Here is a 20613-nt window from a genome sequence, read left to right on the forward strand (position 1 = left end):
ACATTCTGTTGTTTTCGTCTAAAATCAAGATTGATAAGATTTTACAACTAGTTTTAAGATTAATAATCTAAGGTAGATCGACAAAATTTGCAGTGTGATACTGCTAAAACTACAGTTGCAGTGAATATGATAACTCAGTCCGATACAGCAACACAGCGTGTATACAATAATACTCAACCTTTTTTATAACCTAAAAAAAAACAGACTGATGCTACTAAAACAACGTTTATGGTACTATGCTAACTCCCTAACCTTGTTAGTAACCCTTAAATAACATAGTCCAACACAACTTCATGTTAGCCGCCTTAGCATATTTACAATAACACCAAACCTTTTTTACAACTCATTAAAAAATAGAAGACTGACATTTTGACACAGCGCCTTCATTAAAAACAATCATAACAAATTTATAAAAGGCGCTCTGGACGATGGTGCACGTAGGCTTTTTAGTGCATCTTATAGAAAACAGTAAACAATATGACATACCATCTTATCACGCTATTGTCGCTTAATTGTTCAGGTTAGGCTGAAAGATTACAAAATAATTTTATTTTTTAAATTATTTTTTATAATTTAAATTATTTTATCCCACCCACAACAAAGTAGATGGTAGAAACCATTCAGGAATTTGTATTAAAATGACCTTTTTATTTAAAGTCTTCTGTTGCTGACTCAAAAGTATTGCACAGGGGAGGGATATTATTAGTAAAATATTGTTCGATTTGTAGATAGAGAGACAAAGGCAAGGTACTATATAAAAAAAAAAAACACACTTTTTGTGTAATTGATCATCTTATTGGTGCTGAAGAATGTTCACTACTCAAGAATAATATATAGTAGTTTATAGTAAATAACATTCAAAAAGTAAACTGTATAGCATATACTTTCTGACTCCACAGAGTTCTGACTGCACTCATTTCTGGCTTTTCTACATTAAAATGCACCAATTATTTTTGCTCTCTTAAAAGAATATATTTTTCAGGACTCCAGAGAGCCACTGAATTTCCAAAAGTGATCTGTGGAAACGAACTTCTGCTTAGGTAGCCGTTTCGTGGAAAGAAGGAAATGCAGTTTTTCCCCGACATTGACCTTCTGTTAATAACATTATGCACATGGGTTACAGTCTGCAATCATAAAAAAAGCATTGACCTAATCAGAGCCTTTTTAACCAATACCACTCTTAAATTAGTGTCAGGCCACTGCTCTCCTTTAAAAAGATGCAGCAGTTTTTTGTCTTCCTTAAACTGAGGCAAGTTAGAAGCCTGATACCACTACTCGTTAAATTGAGACGTGATTGACCAGTATGGGTCCTTTGGTATAACTTTTCTGCATTAGTCTGATCTGATTCGACAAAATATAGATGGGATTCCTTAAAACGGATAAATTGTTGTAGAGGCTCGGTTTGTTTACTCGCAGAGATGACAAACTCGCAGAGTGTGTGTCGGCAGCCAGCCTCCGGGTGCGTATGGTTCTTCTGTTGGACTCCTCGCAGCCCTGCTGCACAGACACAGGCGCTGTGACGTGGCCCATGAAATGCCAGGCCTGTGCTCTCCTGGCTTAGTGATGAGAGGGAATAAACAAAAGGGACAGGGCTGATTAAAGTACATACATTGGCTGCTTCTAAGAGAGGGAGTGTTAAGGTATGTAAAAAATCGCTCAAAAAAGTAGTTAACTTTAATTTCCAAAAACGTGTCAATAGCTTTTAGGTGTTTTTGGGAGCACTTTTCCTTTATTTCAATCAAATAAAATGAAAACTGATCTACTTTTTTAACTTTTTAGCACCTCTGAGCTGTTTTATATGATTTATTATAATGAATATGTGCAAGAAATGTAGCTACAACTGTAGGTTTGGATTGTCAGAGCAACGTTTATTTAGAACACAAACTACAGAAGACTTTTTTTGGAATACAGATATTTACTGCAATCTCTGCATTGAACTTGTTTGATGTGGGAATGAATTATTGTTCATCATTTCACCATGGAGATCAAAATCTTGAAGATTTCATTGTTTCTAATTGTGCCAAAAAAAAAAAGTTAACTTAGTTGTCCACCCTGTTAATCTCTAGTCTTTTACTGCATTCAAAATGTTCCACTTCAGAGTTGTCACATGAAAGGCCCAGATCCAGGACAATGTGCTGAGGGGATGCCAGAAAGCCAGTTGTTAGCTGCAGTTAGGGCGCGTCCCTCCTTGGGTAGGTTGTCCACTCTGAAGTCTGATATCAAATAGGCCCATAATTTCCAGCTCATTCCCATGGCGAGCTCTCCCCTACTCTTCTCCTCTGTTGCCTCGCTTCCTCGTCATCTGTCCTTGGAGTCCTATGAGAAACGGAAAGGTGAGTCTAAAGCTTCTTTTAGAAGTCAGCATCTCCTCACGCATTGATCCGGTTCATATCATTTATCTGGTATTTCTGTCTTCTTAAAGGGTGTGTTTAAGAGATTTTGTCACATATTTGGAAGTGCAGGATGTAAACTTTTACAATCCGTAGGAGCTAAACTGACCTCCAACGAATGTACACTTAACAAAATCCTATTATTTTATACACAAATATTAAAACCATGTATACATTTTATATTGTTAAATAAAAGTAGGGACATTTACTGACAATATTTGCAAATTAAAAGGTTAAAAATAACTGCATTTCTTTAAAGTAGATGTTTCAGTTGTCTGTGACTCACATTTCTTAGTTTTACTACTTTTTCGTAGAGATTTGTTTTCATATTTTTAGCAAAAAAATTAAAAGTAGAGTTTCTACAAATTTTTGACAGTAATTTTTACTTTAATCTTTATTCAAAATTTTTATTTCAGAGACCAATCAAATAAAAAACAGTAAAGATTTAATGTACTGTGACTGATTATTTTATTATATTTAATTCACCGATTTGCTGTCCCCCCAAAAAAAACAAACTTTAAGTTTAAATGGTTTACGAATGATATTTTCCAGGGCATTTCATTTTGATCATATGTTAGGAAGCACTTATTTAAAAAACTTGTATAATAATTAACATTCATAATAATATTTTTAACATAATTGGACACTTTTTTTGAAAACAATATTTTTAAATATTAAATCTTAGTTTTAAAGATTTCCTATCAGTGAGCATTTAACATTTAGCCAACATCTGGGAAATAGTATTTGGTAAAAGTGGAGAATCTGGATGTGTTGCAGTAAAAATCTCCTTTCCCGGCGTGAACATGCAGGGTTAAGTCAGCTCAGTGCAGCAGTCTGCTGAGTTTGTGCTCATTAAGAGCTGTGGAGAAAGTTTGTGAAACAATCGCGCTTCTCTCGTCTTTTTACTGCGCTCCGTGTTATCATCGTGCGTTATAGACAGAACATCAGCACTGCGCATGCCGCAACCACCATTTTGTGTGAAGAGCCGTTCTGCAGCCATTTTACGAGGTTCTTTTTTGCTGGCCAGAAAAAGTTCAATGGGGTTTGAATGCAAAGTTGAGCTGCTGCTGCTGTAGGCCGACTGGCCGGGATGATGCGCAGCCGTGCTGGCAGAGGAGGGGAACGCTGAGATCACACTCTGGACCTCGCCGTCATGTTTGTTCAGGCCGCAGTCAAGCCGTCTGAGCCCGAGCTGCACCTTGCAGGGACTCTCCTCCACCTCCTCCTTTCAGCTCTCAGACAGAAAGCAGAAAGTGGCGGTCACAGTCAGTTGCCTAGGGTGACTGGTGGGGTCAGAGGTCAGGTTGTGTTAATAAGATGTGATGTGCGGCCCTGGGACCCCAGTCCCATGAGAGATAACCCCCCTAATCGGTATTAGTTAATGTGTTAGTAATCTTTACCTTCTTAAAGCAAACAGCAGCGGAAAACTCAATGGACCCTCTCTGCCTCCCGTATAACACTTTTGACCTCAGGGTCACGGCCTTTGTTCCCATCTCGATGGGGAGTGCCCTCAAAGGTCTCGGGTGTAATAGAGAAGTTGTTTAGACACGTGCAGGGCTTAACCAAGACCACCTCACAGACTGCTACTGCTGCCTACACGCCCCGTACGTAAGCCGGAATCTGCTTTTTCTCGCTTATTAGCAAGTCACTCGGACTACACTGTCTTACATGCTACCTGTCTCGCCCAAGTGTTGATGCAGGTGTAGTTTCGGCTTTTTTTCAAATCCTTCCTCGTGTTTGCAAACTCAAAATGCGTATTTTTTGGTCCTCTTCCACTCATAGATGTAATTTTATTCATTGAAATGAGATATTGGTATCATCTCTATGGCTTCTGAAAGGGTCGAGACAACTGACAAACATTCTACATTTTCAAAAATCGTTTCTAAAAAACCTATTTCCTCTAACAATTTTATCCTTTTTTTGGGGGGGCAAATGCTTTAAAAAAAAAAGTTTACAAAAAAAAATACAAATTAAAAAGGCACAAATTTAAAGAGCCGGTTGAAGAGATCTTTTTTGGGAATTAATACAAAGTAAAAATCTGTTTTCGTTTTTTCTGAAAGTCAAAAGGCGTCTTAAACATGGCCTCGCCAGCCATTTTGCTTCACAGTGCATTATCATTCGGCCTGCGTCACGCAGAGGCTGCAGGCCTGCAGAAGGGAAGAAGAAAAAACCTGCCTGCTTCTTCTGTCTTCTCTTCAAAACATCAATTCAAGAGACGATAAATTCTAATCCGCGTTCTTCCCTTTTTTGCAATTCTTTGAATCCTTTCAAATATCGATCATGTGTAAAAATTAGAAAAGTATTTTTTTGAGGATTGCTTCCTTGGTTGCTTTAAAATGGCGGTTGTAGTACTAAAAAACTGCAATGATTGTTTTTTTTTTCTGAAATATTTGAAAGATTATAGAGCGATTATAGCGGTGAGAGGCGGCAGCACGTCTGAAGCCAGAAGCGTATCCTCAATTGAACTTCATGCCACTGCAAAGTGTTGCACGCTAATCCCAAACTTTTCAAAGACTGCCTCTTGAAAACGTTTGATCCTTGGAGATTCAGAATATTTATCTCACTTTAAACATTTTTTTTCCCCCTCTCCACATGACAGCTTTATACATTGAGGCCATAGTGAAGTCATGGGTTTTTCCAATTGGTTCAAATGCATGGCGAGATGTGACGTACAACTGCACTCCTTCTGCAGGAGTCTACACCTCATCCCAGAGTAGAAGTCTGCACGCATCTTGTATTTTATTTAGGCCAAGAGAACAAATCAAAAAGGCTATATTTTTCTGCACAAAAAAGCAATTTTTGTATCTTTTACTCTTTGTTTTTCTTGGAGAAACTATAGTTGAGCAAAGAGGAATCCAGGGAGAGTGCATGAGAGTCCAGTCTCTCTGAGAAGTTGGAGAGAAACGGGGTTAAAGAAAGCCGTCCGCACTAACTAAATGTGTGAAAAATCTGCCACCTTAATGAACCCATCACCCACCAGCATCTAGAGAAAGTTTTCAGAGGAAAAAGTAAGAAAAGTATAACCCCCACCTTTTTTTTTTCCTCCCATTGTCCCTGCTAGGCATGTTGTCCTCTCTTTAGTTCTCAGCCGTTTACAGCTCGCAAAAATTACACTGAAATAGTTCCGCTATGTCCCCCTTCCTCCTTTTTTATTCCACATGGCGCTCCTCTAGTTCGAGGCCGAGGGGAGGAAAGTTTTAAAGCCGCGAGCTGCGCCGCTTTGCAGTTTTTAGAGACTGAGCCAGAAGGAGGCAGGAAGTTGTTGTACAATAGCGTTACAGTAATCTGCCACAAACGGAAAATGCTGATCGCTGAGCAGAGAAGGTGGCAGAACAGACAGAAAGACGGACGGAGGGAGGGAGGGACAGAAGGGGAGAGAAAGAGAGCTGGCATGTGTGGAGAGCAGAGAATAATCAATACAGTCTAAGATGGTGGAAGCGCTTCTGCTCCCCTCCACGTTTTCCCCGTGGCTCCACTTCTTCTTCCGCCTTCATGGAAATCAGTGCTTGGACTTCATTCGGACTGATTGTATAAACCGGCATGTTTTCTTTCACCCCCCCCACCACCACCACCCCTCCTTTAACCATGACATATCTTCAGACATGTTTTCCCGAAAGTTTGGAGCGTGGTGGAGAGTGTTCCCACAGAAGAATGCTGCATCGATCTTTTGACTGTGTGCCAAACGTTCCTGCAGGGGTTGAGCCCCGGCTTGCTTTCTGCTCTGCGGCGTTTTACGGCCACTTGTTACTGAGGCTTTCCTCGCCTTTAAATCGGCGTGCTGCCTTCTCCGTGCGTCCAGGGGCGCTGGAGAGTTGCTGCACGTGTGCTTCCACGTCTGCGAGCACAACTGCAGCAGTAAATAAGGAGGTGAATAATGCAAAAGGCTGATGCATATTTTAGTGTTTAGAGAGAGAGAAAACACAGAAAATGGTTGTGAACTTTCCTTCTCCACTCTTTTTACAAGCTGACATACAGTACGGCTGAGACAGAAGTATGGCGTGCGACTGCGAGCACTGCGGCTGCGCCAGCAGGAGTGGATTTCTGCCATTCTTGCTCCTCCACCCCTCCCACATGTGGTGCTTTCCCCCCTCCCACTCTCCCTCTCTCTCTCCTCCTATCTGCGTCTGCGTCTCCCAACCATCTTACGCTCCCTCCCTCCCTCCTTCTCTTCTCCTCCTCTCCGTGCAAATACAGTTCCTTGCCGTGTTGGACATGTGATGAAAAAGTGACGGGTTCGCGCGCTACGCTGCACCTCCTATTTTATCATCAGCCGAGCTTTTCTCCCCTTCACTGTGCGCCTGCTGTCTCCTCCTCTTGTTCCATCTTTTTCCTCTTCTTTTTTTTTTTCTTCATTTGTTCCCTTCTTTCTACTCCAGTCACACGCAAGGGGGAGACTTAAGCTCTACGAGGGAGGGAAAAAAAAAAGTCTGCTGCTATTTCCACAGTCAGGGCCTCCCCACAGCCCGCCCTTCCGAAGACGGAGCTCCTTTTTTTCTTTTTTTTTAATAACTACTTGCTGGATTTTAACCCTCTGCTTCCAACTAGCTGCACAGAAGCTCTGCAAAAACCTTGCAACAAGTTGCTTTTCAGCGGCCTTTTCCTACTTTTGCTTTTTTTTTTTAATTTTGATGCATTTTTTTCTCGTATCTCACTTTAAAAAAAAAAAGAAAAACCCCTTCCGCGTCCCTCCTTTTTCCCCCCTTTAACAGGTTTCTTGTACTGTTGATTGGTTTCTCGGACAATTGTATAGGTGGAGTTCCTCCAGGAGATGGGCCCCCTTGATTTCCACCTCGAGTGGAAGGGCGCCATTTCTGATGGGGGACCTGCTTGTGGCGAGCTGATGGTGTGGATGACCACCGCGGACGGCAGTTTTGGGGAGCGTGGCCGGCGTCCAAGCGCGGTGCTCGAACGGGGCGTAGCTGAAACGGCCACACTGAAGCCCGGCCGCCTCGGTTCTGTTTCCTCTCGCGGTTCCTCTCCGTGTCTTGTCTTTCTCTTCCTCTCTGTGGCGCCCTCACCCCTGTTGTCTCTGTGTTTCACACCGTCTCCCTCTCCCGGTGGTGTGCCGAGTCGGAGCTCTTTCTGGGACAGGTGCCAACTCTAAACAAAACACTCTGGAAGGAAATAAAGCAAAAAGAAAGGAAAATGTTCTGATTGCAAAGTTCTGGGTAGTTCCTGCAAAGTGTTTCTTTCTAACACCTCGGCATGTTTGCGCTGTTTGTGCTGAAAAGTGCAGGAAAATATATTTTGCGAGCCAAGCTGTTGTTAGAAAGGAAGTTAAAAAACTTTAACACCTCAGGGAAGACATTTTTATTTAGGGGGAGAGTAATGTGGGAGAGTAGCATATAGACTGCTGAATTATTCATGTGCTCAGCCAAGGCTGGGACTGAACTGCTTGTACCATTTGCATGCACCAGACACGCTGTTTGTCTGTTTGCTAACATTCTTCATTCAGAGACTTGTTAACCAGCAGACAGGCTTAGTCGGAGCTTTGCAGACAGCCTTGCATTGTTTCGGGCCTCGCCAGGCCTGGACCTCGCCAGACACGGGCAAACCGCGCAGCTCCAAGCTCGGGGGGGGGGGGGCTACATCTGTGGCTGAAAGGAGGAGTGTGAAAGGGGGTGAGAGAAGATACGAAAGGCTGGAGCGGCACGAGGGAAATCACAGCAAACAAAAGCACAGAATAGTTGACTCTGGGCTTCTCTTCTCCTCAACAGAGATGTGGGTCGGAAGCGTGTGGAGGTCTCATTGCAGCCGGACACTAAACATCCTGCTCTGGAAAACCTGTGAGTAATCTGTTCCTGTGTGTTCACTCGCTCGATTACTACTTCAACTCCAAGTCGGAGTCTAAAGCGTAAATAAAAACGCGATGCGCCCGTAAAGTAACTTTTCACGGCGGCACGACATCTTGAATCCCAGCTTCTACGTGCTCACGTGGAAGCATTTCTTTCATGGCACGTCTAGGAGGTGTCGGATTTTTCACTGTTTTCACAGAAGTATTTTTATTCCTCCAGGAAAGTGATAGCACAGCAATGCGAAAACAAAAATAGCTGCCAGCCTGATCAGACTTTGTATTAACCAATGGATAAGTGAAGGCCACAGTAGTGGAGGTATTTCATGTGAGTGATGCGGCCGGGCCTCGGTTTTCGTGCAGTACGCAGACAAATACTCAATAAAAACGACCTTTTTGGCACATTTCAAGAACTTTTGAGGACAGTTTGACAAAAGATTTCCCTTTGAATTTAAAGTATACAGCATTTACAAAAAGCTGGTATTTCGCAGAAAAAGTAGAAATCCAATACGTCAGGGTACTGGATGAGGTATTTGAACTGGCTTAAAAGTAACAAATATTATTCATGTATTAAATTCTGTAAAGAGACACATAAAACAAGAAAAAATATTATCTTAAGTGTTTTTACATGTGAAAGAAAAAGAAATTCAAATTTCCGGGTCGACGTTCTGCTTTAAATAAACCTTCGTTGTTCTATGAGAACAAATCTGACCTAAAATAAAGGGTTTTGACTTCTTTTGCAGCCTCGAAAGGTTTTCAGGGGAATTAAAAAATATAAAAATGCTAAATGATGTTTCCATTTACAAACTTTATTTAAAAATAGGGAAAATGCTCTTTTAATTTTAAAAATAATGTTTTAATATAATATTTTCTGCACTTGGAATTATTTTTTTTAGGCAATGATCAATTTAGTATGTTAATAGGTATGCCAGAGAAATACTATTTTTCTATAATACTATAAAGAAGTGCAGGGCAGGTTCTTTTATAAAGTCCGGAGGGCAAAGCCCTGTTGATAATTGCTGCTGGTTACTGAGTTCTTGGCGGTTCGGGCTCCAAATTTCCACGTTGATGTGGCTATGCACGCACAGATCAGTGGGAGCTGTGCTTAAGTAGCTGGTGACACGTGGTTTTGGCTGGCAGAGGATCACGCTCCACCCCTCAGGCCTTTTTGGCAGAGGATGGCAGGGGTCCAGGGGAAGGTTGCATGTTGAGAGGCAGATGGTGTGTTGGTGAAGCTTTTCTGTATTTTCCCTCTGACAGCTCACCTGAGAAACACAACGGCCTGGCACAGCCCACACTGGCGCATGCTCTGACAAACCTCAGCTCCGTCACTAGTGCACAGCAAAGCTTATCATGGGAAACAGACAAAGACAAACAGTAAAAGGGCACACACGAACGTAGAAACTAATGTTTTGCAGGTTGTTTTTCAAATGTTTTTCCTTTCACAAGTTTTAGGTTGCTTTTTTTTTGGACAAAACCAAATTGTTTTTTGTACATATATTTTTTGTGGTTTTTAGCTTTTTTAATTTTAATAATATCCATTAAAGCAAGTTTGTTAGTTAATACTACTAATTTTCGTGTATGTATCCTTCGTTTACCTGCAACACTGTGTCAAAACCGCCCAGTAAAAGCAAGAAGCAGCCGGTCTGCAAATCTGAACTTGGATCTGACCTTGAACTCTGTTTTCAATTTCCTTGTTCAATTAGGATGCATTTCGTTAAATGTCACTTATTGAATATGCAGTAAGTGCTTTGTATAGTTAGAATTAAGGAAGCACATATATATACATATATAAATATGTTTTAAAAAATATTACGGTAATCATATTTTCCATTTGTGACGTATATTTGAAAGATTTTACATTTTTGAGTTTAAAATTAAAGTGAACATTGTTTTAAAAATTGCCTAAATGTTAATTCAATGTATTATTAATGCATTAAAACACAACAAGTTAAAATATTTTTCTTATAATCAAGTATATTTTCAAGTAAAGAACACAGTGATTTCGTTATATGGATATTTTTGCAGTGTGTGTGTTTGTATGAGTGTGTTTTTATGTAGTAATAAAGTGTGGAGACATATTTAATTACCTAAATATATTTATATTATTTTAAACAAAAAAGATTTTATTTATTTATCAGCATTTATCTCCTAAATGAATTGGGGAAAATGTTTTTTCACGTGATTTGTTTATTAAGTGTTCATGCTGTTGGAGCAACTGATCCAAGCAGTTTTAGGAATTTCTTTGGTCAAAATTTGCTTTCAATAAATTTAGAATTATAAAAAAAACCTTAAAGCAGCCTGAACGTGTAATTGGGGGAAAAACTGAACCCCGAGGCATTTTTTATTCACCTATTATACAGTCAATCATTTGTAAATGTTGCAAATAATACACTGCATGAATATATTTAATTTAGTAAAGAGAAAACCAATTTAGGTATAATTTCTTTAATTCTTTTACAATAAAATACAAAAGTTTTTGCAGAATTCAAGATGTTTTCTGTTGCAATAGTTTAACTTTTAAGAACTTTTTTGTTTTGCTTGAGTGTTTGTTTACAGGCAAACAAGTTAGCCACAACTTTGGAGAGGAAAAAAAATCATTAATTATATATATATATATAAAAGTCATAGATTTAAAGTTAAACACCTTTATAGAGCCTATTGAACATTTTTTCTCATTTACCCCAGAGTGGAATAGCTTGGCAAAAACCTTTGAAACATTCAGGCAGTAAAACTTTTTCTTTGAATGAAAACTTGAGTGTTTGTGGATTAATCGTCATGTCAGCTTTACGAACATATTTCAGCAAGCTAACGCCATAAATAGTTAAGAAGGTGGGAGTTCTTAGTGTGTTTTAACCACACAAAACGTGTCACAAATAAACCTAGAGAATCAGTAGGATTTCAAATAATGATATTTAATGGCAATGTTTGTGTGTGTTTTTATCAATAAGTGCTCCACTCACTGTTTTTAATGCGATTAGCATGAGAATAGATATTTGGACAATGGTCATCCATTTTTGACCATGTCGAAAACAATACCCTGCATAAATATGTCTAGTTTAGTGGGGAGAAAAACATCTTTTTCTTCTCCATCTTCCATTTTAGTCCAGAATTCCCCCTGACAGGTTGCACAAAGTGGTGTGCAAAGCAAGGCCACAGGGCAGCTCACCACAAGCAGGAAAGAAATGGGAATCAGCTCTGCAATCTTCTGCTCAGGGAGCCAAGAAAAGCTGAAGTTCACTGTTCAGTCTGTAAAGTCCCGCTATAAAATATGCAGGGTATGTTTTTTGGCTTTTGGTTAGTAATTGTTTGAGTTTAGATCTCTGTCTTGTGACTGTAGGCTCGTGTGGTGGAAGTCAAACCAGACTGAGCTGTGAATGTAAAAGAGCGGATCGACAGTGGCCACTACAGGCTGTGGCTGCCCCACACAGGATAAGCACTGCTGTACAAAAGAAAATAAGCCAGGCTTTATTGAAGAGGAATGACTCTGGACAAATAGGCCCAGACCTCAATATTCGCTCCCCTTTCTTTGATGCTGCACTTTTACTTTGCAAGAGCTAAAATTACACCTAGGATTTAATTTCAGTAGGATATTGATAAAACCTCAAATTCAAATGAACTTTCTTGCTTGTCACTTACATGCACATTTGCACTCAAGCCTACATTTCACCCCTCATGGAAGCCATTAGTCCATTACCCTGCTGACTACGGAGGACTGGCCATTCTCCCTGTGTTAATCAGGATTTCAGCTGGGAGTGTCACATGTAATTTATCCTTAAAAACCGCAATAAGTCCACAGAGACCATAAGCACAGACATAATGACATAATATTGGACCGGGGGAGAGTTTTAGGGGTGACAGATGATGTAGATTTTCCTTCTCCATCCCAATCCCTCTTTTTCTCCAGACGTTCTGAAACAGGACCTGTGCAGCTTTTCCTATGGCTGCTTTACATCAGGCACTTTTTTGACTTGGGTCGGGGTGTTTTTTTCTTTCTTCTCCTCAGTTTGTTTGTCCTATGACAATTTTGCTACGCACTTGCTAACTCGTGCTGTTGAAAACCCAGCAATTAAGCAATCGTTTTTGTCAGGAGTTTAAACTGCAGCCAAGACGTTCAACCCTTGAAATCATTAAAGTGAAACTCAATATTTTCTTTCGCCTCTTGACCGTCCACTATTTATTCTGGAGACTGTTGAGTGTGGGGGCCGCAGCATCACATGGAACCGTCATTGCGCTCTTGTCGTCGGGACAGATGCTTGTTTTATGTACCAGCCAGGCAAAGCGATATTCCAGATAACGTGCAGCCACTCGCATTTTCTCCCCCAGCAATAGTACACTTCTCCAGGTTTTGGCCTTCGCCGTGGCCAAGGCAGTTCAGTCAGGACCAAAACTGCAGGATCAGCAGCATATTTCCACTTGGAGGTAAAATTGGAAGTGCTGAAAGGGCTCGCTTGCTGCTCTCCAGCTATCAAAATACTGTAAATCCCTTCCCCTCAGTTCACCTCAACTCCACCACGCTCCTACTGTTCTGCAGCAAATAGCTTAATTATTTTGGCTACAATAAGACAAAGTACACTAGTGTGACCTAGTTACTACTTTCCACTGTGTAGCACTGCAGGTTGTTTTTGCATAATTACAGTCTGATTTATTTTTGAGGGGGAAAGCCTTAAAAACCAACACCCACACTCTATGAATTACCATTTTTGACTGTTTTCATTTTGGAATTATTGGGAAAAAGCAACAACAAAGTAATCTGTGTTTGGGACAATTTATTAAAGGAATCAGTTTGACTAAAATTATGCTTAAAGACCCACTGATAAAAATTACGTTTTTGGTATTTTTCTGATGATAGAGGGCATACATAAAGAAACATACACTTAAAATTTAATTTCTTAGTTTGAATCAATTTCCTGAATCAGCAGCAGATGAAAAAACGCTGTTGGAAAAAGCTGGCATAGATGACTAGATCCATGTTTGTCTCTGTGGTGTACGGCTGGATTGCTCCACTACTGCTCGCCATTTTTGTTTCACCTGTAATATTAAGTTGGGGTTGTGAGGGGCTGCAAGCTAGCAGGACAGCGTAAAAACAAAGGGATGATGGGAAATGGGGAAGGCTTCCTCTGTGCCAACGGTCACAACTCGGAGGTGAATTTTTCATGAACTACTGTGGCTCTGCAGTAACTACGTCCTAGAAAACGACGCACTCTGAAATTCTTTTTTTTGAAACGTGTCAGCGAGACAAAAAAAGTTGCGCAATTTGTAAACATGTGTTTTCATGCGATGCTTAGAGCAGTCCATGTGGCTTGAACTTGCATTTTGCAGCTTATCCCCAGTGCACATGCTCGCCCGGGCTCCATGAGTCATCAACATGCACATGGGCACAAACAACACACCCACACTCGCATACAGAGGGCAGCGGGTTCACAGCTCAGACATGAATCTCCATCCATGGGCTGGAGGAGTTGGGTTACTCACGAGCCCGTAAACATGTGCTGGCAGCGGTCCAAGCCACTGCACTAAAACTGCAAGTGTTAGAAACAAAATCTGAAAGACCCTTCTCTGGCAGAAACGTGTCCTGTGGTGCAATTAGCCTACCAGCGGAGTTATCGCCCAGCAGTGCAACGAGTGGAGCCCTGCTTTTATCTGCTGGAGGACAACCTCCGCATCTGTCCTCTGTCCCTTTCCAGTTTTCTGGTGTGCAAGATTTGGCTGGACGACTGGATTCCTCTTCAGTCGCCTGTGCTGTCCCACCTCCACATAATCGTATTGGCTTCACTTGCATGCAAAAAATGCAGAAGACAACATGGGCTTATGTCAAACGCCGCCTCGTACATTTCCCTCACGTGTGAATCGAGCGTTCGGAGCCGCATGTGCAGAAAGTCACTTAATATGCTCACAAGTACACGCAGATGCTCTGCTTCACCCACGCACATGACACTGCAGGCTTGGAGTGAAGCAGCGTGCCAAAGTGTGTGCATGTATGCAGCGAGTGGGTGATTCTGGGCAAGACCCAGGGCCACGGCAGAGCTGGTGTGTTGGAAAGCATGCGGCAGTTGGAGCTGGATGGTGCACAGGCCAGCAGAGAGGGTGCGGTGTGTTAAATATCCCGTTAATGAGTTTCCTTGGCCAGCTGAAGCTGTGGGGTGAGCTTATTAGCAAACAGGCGAAGGAGTGAAGACCCTACAGTCCCTTTTTCTTTCAACGTGGACCTTAATACTCACTATTTCTCTCTTTTGTTTCTCCCTCTTCTAGGTGGGCTTTAAGCTGCTGCTGCAAATATTTCACCAGCCAAATCTGGAATCACAGAGTTGTTTCGTGAGTACCAAATTTAATGATCATTTTTATGTTTTACTATAGAAAAATCCACTGTAATGTTAATGAGATGCTGTGCCGATATTGCATTGAATTATTGCCTGAATATTGTGGCTTTTTTGTATTAAAAAAATAAAAAGTCTTTCCTATGGGTTTGTAGTTTGAGTTCATTAGGAAACCAAAAGCAAACACAAGTCTTCATGCACAGAAAACCCTCTCGGGGTGATCCCGATGGTCTACTAGAAGAGGTGGAGGTTTTGCCTCGCTCTGTGTCTGGTCCAGGATCAGTTAGAAAATGGCTTCCACACTGTGCCTTGCAGCTCTCCGCTCACCGCCGCCATTTTGTGCATCGCTGCCAAAGTAGTCAGGTAGCAGGGTGAGAAGAACAGAGTAAAAAAGAAGTGCAACTAGATGCCGAATTGGCTAGCAAATTTAAATAAACTGCGGGGAGCAGTGAGAACTGGAGAAAATGGATGTTCAGATCGTCTTTTTTTTCTCACTGAGAGATGTTTCAGTTTTGGTTTTCTTCTTTTTTTTAACTCTCTATAGAAACTGCCAGCTTATTTTCTCTAAAGCTGGCCTTCGATGGACCCCATAAAAAGTTTTTTATCGTTCTGGGCAAACATGCTGGCAGAGTCCGAAGCTGTGCCCCCCACCCACCCCCCTTCGCTTTTTAGCTCTTCTGCAGTTCTACTAACAAAACCGGCCTGCTGACAGCTCTCAGGAGCCACAGCACGACAACAAGTCTTACCCTCTGCTCATACAGCCATCCCCGGTTTTATCCTGGTACAGTAGCCTCTGCATGCATTATGTGGACTTAGTAACCCCGGGCCCCACCCTGAACAACCTTCAGAAACTAGCTGCAATCCTGTATGCGCCTGGCATTTGATTACATCTGCAGATGTTAAGATCCTCCTCTCATCTGAACCCAAGACCACAGATACCATTTCCAGTTTTCAGTAGGAGTCTGGCGCATCTTTCCTTTCGGCAGCTAAACTTAGCTGACAAAGACGCACAAGCTCCCAGATCGCTGGAAAAAGAACATATTTCTTTATTTCTTTGGTTTGTTTTTTTCGTGACAACTAAGACTTCCTCCTCAGTTTGATCTACTTTTGACTCGAAGCTACAATAGAAGTAATAAAAATGTAAGCTTAAGCTAATGTTATCATAATTTGCCTACTGTGGCTTCCTTTTATCAAACAGTTCCTAAAAGCACAATTATCTATAATAAACAAAAACGTCCCTTAGGTGGCAGCATAAACAGAATCACTGCAAACTAAAAGCAATGCTATAGGACCTTTCCTTAAGTCTTAAAGTGTCTCTGTGCAGCCATCTAGATATAGAAATAAGGTTCAAAGTATAGAAAAGGTTCCCTGCAGCAGTATAGGCTGACCCATTTAGGACCAACACAGACGGTAGTTTGGGGGTCTACAAACACTTCAAAGTGGACTATGCCCTCTTTGGCGACTAGCTCTTGAATCTGGCCATATGTTTGCATGCATGACATCCATATTGTGTTTATGGGATGAATTACAAATGTCATTGCATAACTACGGCTGCTTTTTGGGGGCATAGACTCGGAAAGCGAAGAATGCATGCGTTTACCCAGCCTAGACCTCTTGGAAAACTGTGATACTGGCCTGCCTGTTTCTGTTTATGGTTATAGATAGCAGATGGCTGAGCAACACGGTCACATATCGCTCACTGGCTGCTTCGAGAGCACCGCTACACACACACACCAATGCTTAGAGACAGAAATGTAGGCCAATTTGAAGAAGATTCAAAGCTACAGGAATACATCGGTACTTGTCCATAACTCAGGGGAGAATATTAAATCTCTTTATCAGGACACATTACTTAACGTTCCCTTTCTATCTGGCAGCTCTCATGGAACTGTCAGTACTGGCACTAAAATCTTGCCACTGAATCAAGATCCCATTACAAACTGCACCTTTGCTTTTCAGCTTTAAATGCTGACTACAGTAAGTGTCTCTGACTACACTCAGCAACAGTCTAGAGGTAACAAACTCTGGCCAGTGACGGTGAGCTGAAGTTCATATCCAGGCAGAAAGGTATTTGTCCTGCCTTCTAAATTTAGCTGGCGACAGATGCAGCTCAATGGGGTACTGCCCAAGCCGAAAATGGGCCTCCAGGGCAGGCAAAGGTAAAACAAGTGTAATTTTTCAGTTGGTTACAACAGAGGATCATCCTATGTTTCAATGTCAGTTTGTTTTAACTGGATTCATATTCTGTTCATGGCATTCCTGTGAAAACCAGATCCATTTAGACATTCACACCACCGTTTTAGTTTGTCCAAGGGAAGCATGCATACATGCATATCGATAATTAGTTTTGTTTATGTCTGCATACTAACAGATCTAGATCTAAAGATGTAGATCTCAAGGACCAGGATGGAAAAATCCAAATTTGAGGTGGGTTATCGAAACCACAAGTGTCCAACTCCATATCATGAAGGCTACTCTACTACCTGCTGTATCTGCTCTACGTATTACGGATTATCTGGATCAAATACGTTTTTGGCAGTAAAAGGCTGGAAGGTGCAGAAGTAGGACGGTGGCTTTTGAGGCCTTGGAGTTGGACCTGTATTAAAGAGGAAGTAGAAGCATTAAATGTATCCTAAGGACCGATTTGTTTTTGATTGCACCCATTCCCATAGTCTGGAATTTACAAATACTAAACACTTGAACTTGACCATTAGTGACCATTAGCTAAATGTTCTGGAGCTCAAGACCTGGTATGCTTTGCTTCGATAAAAAAAACATTTCTTAATGTTAACCTTAATGTGCAGCACTGTGCTTTATGGCTGGCTTTCAATGGTTTATATTTGACAACAGCATTATGTTAGTCTTTAGGTGTGCATCGTGCCAAGGTGCATGGAAATATTTGCATCTTGCTCCTTATGTTTGTGACAGTAACCTGTGTATGAGAGATAGGAAGCAGCTGTCGATGTTTAGCGGAGTGGTCTGGGTAACCCCTGCTGTGCTCCCTGTCATTATCATGATTAGGGTCACTCTTTATGTTTAAAGGTGGGGGCAGTAAAGCCACGCTGCGATCAGCTAAGTCTGCCTAATCCAGCCCTCTTCCCTGGCATGTTTATGGCTCCGCTGGGGGATGGAGGGGTAAGTCACTGTATCTCAGAGCCTGACAGGCAAACAGCACTGTGAATTTAGCCGTTTTTAAGCCGATGCAGGATCCGTCACACATGCATATGCATGTGTAGATCTGCACACGGGGCATCTGCACAACACGTCTTACCGCCGGGGTGAAGCACCACACAGACTCAAACACGCACCCATAAATTTTGCGTTCTTTAACTGCCCGAGCATTCGCACATGGTTTGCACGCCTAATATCTGCCTCATGCAGAGGTGACGGCGGGGTCAGCCTGTCTGACTTTGAGCAGAATCCCCCTGCAGCTTGCCCCAGCCATTCCCCCTGGCATGTGTAACAGGACCTGCCCACGCAGCCTCTCTTCTTCCCCCGTTCATGCCCCCCCCCCCCCCCCCCCCTCGGCCTCTTGCTGACTGCCCCTTGGCCCTGGTATAAATAGATGGGTGTTGGGGGGCGATGGGGGGGGGGGGGGGGGGTCTTGTTGCACAGTAGCCATGCGTCTCTTTATAAATGCCCCTCCATGCCTGTCTGGATTCCTGGATTCCTCTTCTCTGCACCCAGACGCCTCTTTTCTTGAGGCACCCTTACAGATCGGCCAGTTAGAAGTCCCTAATAGTTTGAAGGTCACACTTGGTTGTGCACTTCAAAAAAAGCAAACAAACAGATGGCAAAAGCTGCAGATTAAGTCTTAAATTTGGGTTCAAATTAAGATTAAGTGTGACCTGAATTTTTCAACAATGTCGAGTACCATCACAGTTTTACATTTTTCTACTATGCAAGAAAAGATTACTTTGAAGTTTGTTGACGTGCAGAATGTAACCATGATTCAATGAATGCAATGCACAGGCCATTATACAAATGGGAAAAGATGCTTAAAATGATTAAAAGTTTTAGGAATCAAACAAAATGAAACTAAAAGATAGCATGTCAGCTAGAGTTTTGCTCTCTGTCACAACTGTGTCCCTCTAAATTCTCATTCTAATAGAAATGGATGTTAAAAAATCTAGACAGTTGCGCTGAAAAAATGTTTTTCAGAGTAGTATAAACATTAAAAGCTTTTGGGTGTTCTAACTAAAGACACTGGTCCTTGTAGACTTGGTTTGCAGCATGAAGATTGAATCAGAATCAAATGTATTCTAACCCACAACCCTCCAATTCATGTGCAGCAACAAATGATTCAGTCAAAGCCGTTTAAATTATAACATGATGGATGGTTAAAATGCGCCGGATCAAAGAATTGAGGCTGCAGATGGAATTAAAGCTTCTTCTGGCTGAATCACCCACTCCACTGACTGACCACAGACCACTAGAGAGCCAAAGCTCAGGTTACAAGGATACAGCACCCCACCTGACTATCACTGCAGTCAATCTGTGCTTCAGTATCGACTGATGAATGCTGTAGCACTTAAGACTCAAGTGTAATTGAATGCAACTTTTTAAGGATCGTTTGCTTTTGGCCGAGATTAAAAACGAGATGATGGAAGCGAGGATCGTGTTTTGCCCTGGAGGGTTGAACATGTATTTTAGACTCGCATGAATTTGTGTGTGTCACATTGTGTCCATTTGTGAGATATCAAGGCAAGATGAGGTGCAGAAAGCTGGACTTTACACCACAGCCCTCTAAACAGCTAATGGAGGTGTGAGACTGAAGTGGCATATCAGTTTCAGACACCCTGCTTTCAAGTGAAGGAATGTGTGCTGAGCTTGCACACTTGTAGGCAGGCTGAACTTTAAACTGCACCACCTTTTAGAAAGGAGGTGTTTTTAGATTGCATTGCAAGACTGTATAAAAACCCAAACATGTATGCACAAGGCAATAGGTGTGTGTATGCGCGTGTCTTCCTGTAAGAGTGTGTGTCGCAGGGTGATAGCAGCTGGCTTCACTTGAAAGCAGGAGCATTCCTGGATGTGTGCTCAGTTGGTCTGGACCCCAAAGCCATATACTGGATTACACTGAAGTGCATCCAGTCAGCACATTGAGAGGACAGATTGCCTCGACCCTTCCTTATGAAGCCAGGATCTCATGCCACTGGGCCTTTTGAAGGACCCTACAATGAGCTTTGATTTAAATATCGAAGCAGACACCTATATGAATTAGTCAAAAAGACCCCCACAAAAAAGCAATTTTTAAATTTGAAACCCAGACTTAGGGGGGGTTGAATATGTCTAACTAAACAAGTATACTATAGACCAGGGGTTGTTGTTCACCTTTCGGCACATCCCGTCAGGGGTCACCACAGCGAATCAGCTTTCACTGATTTGCACAGGTGACTTGGCAGAGATTTTTACATATGAAGCCCTTCCTGACACAACCCTGTATTTTATCCGGGCTGGCGACCAGCGTAGGGAGTCCCAGACTCGGGCCCCCTTGTGTCTACATAGTTAGGCAGTAGCGCGAAAGACCCTCACTCGATCAATCTCATCGCACCTTGGTTTTCCACACACCAGTCTACACCCAGCCAACTGAGCCATCCAGCCACTAAACTATGTTAGTATGCTACAGACTAGGGGTAGCTAATTAAAAATGTAATGGGTCCAGTTACAAAAATATCTTCCATATTAGAGGTCTTCCATATTAGAGGTGTATTTTGGGATCATTGCAGTAATATTTTTTGTGTTCATATTTATAATAGCAAACAGGGAGAACTTCAGGCGTGTATTACAACAAACATAAATATTTTGTCAATAATTGACTCTCGTCCCCTTGGAGCATGCCATGTCCACTCTTCTTTTTTTTTTTTTTTCAAGATTACTGGTACTGCTACATTTTGAGATGAACTTTTAATATCCCAAACACTGCTATATTTTTTGGAGATCCAACATCGAGTAAGAACCACGTTAAAAGATTTTATAGTTGCTGAGCAACCATAGCACGTTTAGCTCCTTTCGTTTACCTGCTCGTATGGTCGATACTGTAGGCCGTAAATGATGGTAACTGTCATTATAACTTGTTTAGTTGTTGTGCCGCGCCATTTGTTCCAGTTACACA

At 41.8% G+C, this 20613-nt stretch overlaps 2 long non-coding RNA genes across 3 annotated transcripts in view; one reads left to right on the top strand and one right to left on the bottom strand.

Annotated features, from left to right (window-relative positions):
* Positions 1-20613, top strand: part of LOC144992547 (uncharacterized) — a 43293-nt gene that overhangs the window by 14222 nt on the left and 8458 nt on the right. The window contains exons 2-3 of one of the 2 annotated variants that reach the window (XR_013656581.1): positions 8108-8176; positions 14434-14496. This is a non-coding gene — a long non-coding RNA (uncharacterized LOC144992547). Of the gene's footprint in view, positions 1-6324; positions 8177-14433; positions 14497-20613 lie in introns of those variants that run through there. The other variant, XR_013656582.1, reaches the window with a different exon arrangement.
* On the bottom strand, positions 1848-6318 carry LOC105354195 (uncharacterized). Its single transcript, XR_908869.4, has 2 exons — positions 5421-6318; positions 1848-2316 (listed from the first exon to the last, which is right to left on the bottom strand). It is a non-coding gene; the product is annotated as an uncharacterized LOC105354195 (long non-coding RNA).

The sequence above is a fragment of the Oryzias latipes genome, chromosome 6 (genome assembly GCF_053564925.1).
Source record: "Oryzias latipes strain Hd-rR chromosome 6, Olatipes_Hd-rR_3.1".
Classification (NCBI taxonomy): Eukaryota; Metazoa; Chordata; class Actinopteri; order Beloniformes; family Adrianichthyidae; genus Oryzias; species Oryzias latipes.